Below are 3063 nucleotides of genomic sequence, written 5' to 3' on the forward strand. Positions count from 1 at the left end.
ATGATTTGTTTGATGTGTTGCTGGATTCTGTTGGTTAGGATCTTGTTGAAAATTTTCACATCAATATTCATTAGTGATATTGGTCTATAATTTTCTTTTCTTGTTGGGTCCCCTCTTCTTTTCTTTATGTAGATTTGTACATTTACTTTGTAGAAAAAACAACACTCAACATCCCTTCTTTTTTTCTCACTCAGTGACAATAATCCTCACAGAAGACTTCAGGGAGTAAATGTGAGGGGGATTTCTCTCCACCACCAAGCAAGCAATCAATTCTGTAGAAGACACCAGCTGGGTGTCCTCCAGTTCTACTCTGACACTATCTACCTGGAGATAGCATCATATTCCACAGGGTGAGGGTCTAGTCCCCAAGACTGGTCCCCACCCCTACTACCAATACTAGGTGCAATCCAGGCCTCTGGAACTTCTGGCCAACTGGCTTCAAGTTGGGGTTCACATGACCCTCTCTTTGGGTTCAATTTATTTGCTAGAGCAGCCCACAGAACTGAAAGGAACTTAGGTTACCACCTTATTTTAAAGGATATTTCAAAGGGTTCAAATGAGGAGATATGTAGGGTGAAGTGTGGGAGAAGGGAGGAGGGGCATGGAGCTTCGATCACAGTGCACCAACCTCTAGGAACCCTCAAGTATTCAGCTATCAAGAAGTTCTCGAACTGTGTTCTCTTGGGCCGTTTTATGGAGTCTTCATTGGATACACATGACTAAAGCATGGACAACCACGTAGAAATGGGACTGGACAAAAAGGTTGTGATCTAATACTAACACTGAGTGAGGAAACCCAGCAAGATCTGTCTGCTCAGAATTTTCCTGGCTTCTCTGTGCAGCATTCCCTTCTCCAGGGTATGGGGTAGGACCCTCTCTGGAATGAGGGTCTTTTGACCCACAAGCAGATTGGAGTCCTACCTTTTGCAGGTGAAGGAAGGATGGGAGAAGATCTGGAGATTCTGTTTCCTGAGGCCTGCTTCTGCGAAACTCAGGTACAACACAAGATTGTACCAAATGCTATGGGAGTTTTGGACCAGGGGCATGGATGAAAATGACATTTATTTGTACTATTTTCCTTCTCTCTAAAGAACTTCTTTAACACCTCTTATAAGGCAGGTCTGCTGGTGAAAAATTCCCTCAATTTTTGTTTAGAAAGTCCTTCTTTCTCCTTTACTTTTGGAGGGTAATTTCATAGGTTACAGAATTCTAGGTTGGTGAGGGTTTTCCCGTCAATACTTTAAAAGCTCACTTCATACTCTTCTTAACTGCGTGGTTTCTTTCTTTCTTTCTTTTTTTTTTTAAGGGCACTTTGTTGCCCTTGGTAGAGTGCTGTGGTGTCACAGCAACCTCCAACTGTTGGGCTTAGGCAATTCTCTTGCCTCAGCCCCCCTAGTAGCTGGGACTACAGGTGCCCGCCACAACACCTGGCTATTTTTTCATTGCAGTTTGGCCGGGGTCGGGTTTGAACCTGCCACCCTCAGTATACGGGGCCAGCACCCTACTCACTAAGCCACAGGTCCTGCCCCGCTGCATGGTTTCTGAAGAAAAATCAAAAGTAATTCTTATCTTTGCTTGTCTAGTATGGTAAGGTGTTATTTTTTCCTTGGGCTTCTTTCAAGTTATTTTATCTTTGATTTTCTGTAGTTTGAATATGATGTGCTTTGGGCATGGAGATTTTTTTGGCATTTATCTTGTTTGATATTCTCTGAGCTTCCTGGATCTGTGGTTTAGTGTCTCAAATTAATGTGAGGAAATTCTCAATTATTATTGTTTTAAATATTTCTTTGGTTCCTTTTCTTCTGATGTTCCCTAGAAATGTATGTTATGCCTTTTATAGTTGCACCACAGATCCTTAATCATCTTTTTTTTTCTAGTTTTTTTTTCTCCTAGCTTTTCAGTTTTGGGAGTTATTATGGCCACAGCCACATCCTGAAGCTCAGAGATTCTTTCCTCAGCCACATCCAGTTTATCAAAGGGATTCTTCACTTCTGTCACAGTGTTTTTGATCTCTAGTGTTGCTTTTTGGGTCTGTCTGAGGATTTCCATCTCTCTTCTTACAGTACCCTCCTGTTCTTACATATTGTCTATTTTTTCCTTTAGCATTCTTAGTATATTAATAATAGTTGTTTTAAATTCTGGGTCTCTTTTAAATTCCAACATTTTGGCCATATCTGAATTTGGTTCTGATATGGGCTCTGTCTCTTCAAACTGTATTTTTTGTCCTTTAGTAGGCCTTGTAACTTTTTGTTGAAAAGCAGACAGGAGGGTAAAAGGAACTGCTGTAAATAGGCCTTTAGAGATAGGGCGGTGAGAAGTCAGAGAGAGAGGAAACGTTTTGGCATTTTAGGGTCCTGTGACTGGGAGTCAGTGTTTTAGTGAACCTGTGCCCCTGCGCTGTGAACTTCCCAAGGGCTTCTCAGCTTCCCCGCCACCCTTATGTGGGACAGGACAGTAAAAGTGGTTGGACCTGGACATTTTTCTTCCTCTGGGTCAGTTAAGCTTAGATAAAACCCCAATAGTTTACACTCTGGTGGTAGAATAGTTCCCCTTGGAGGCAAGCCTTTTAACAAAATGCTCTGGCATATTTCAAAATGGTTCCTTTTTGCTCTCCTCCTCCAGTGACATAAAGGGATTTTCCTCCAGTCTTCACTGAAAGAAACTGGTAGAGCTCCTGAAGGTAAAATTCACAAAAGTGTATGGGCCCCTCCTTAATCACTGGGCTCCCAGGGGTTCTTAACTCTGAGACTTGTCAATGCTGAGCTTCTAGCAATTCGGCAATTATAGTGCAAGTTTTTCCTACTCTGGCCCTGGTTCCTGCAAAGGTTTCTGTTCTAGTAGGTTGTGAAACTCTGTATCCTCCTAACCATCCCTCCAATTGGGGAGGCAGCAGTTTGTCTTGTGACCTCTCTTATCTGACAAATCTAGGAAGAGCTGTGTGTTTTCCAGTTTGTTTAGCTTTTTACTTGTTGTTAGGACAAAGTAATGATTTCCAAGCTTCTTACATGCCAGACTGAAAACTGAATGTCTCTCCTACCTTTTTGAGGATAATTTCACTAGGTA

The sequence above is a fragment of the Otolemur garnettii genome, unplaced genomic scaffold (assembly GCF_000181295.1).
Source record: "Otolemur garnettii isolate 467f Iridium unplaced genomic scaffold, OtoGar3 scaffold00006, whole genome shotgun sequence".
Taxonomy (NCBI): Eukaryota; Metazoa; Chordata; class Mammalia; order Primates; family Galagidae; genus Otolemur; species Otolemur garnettii.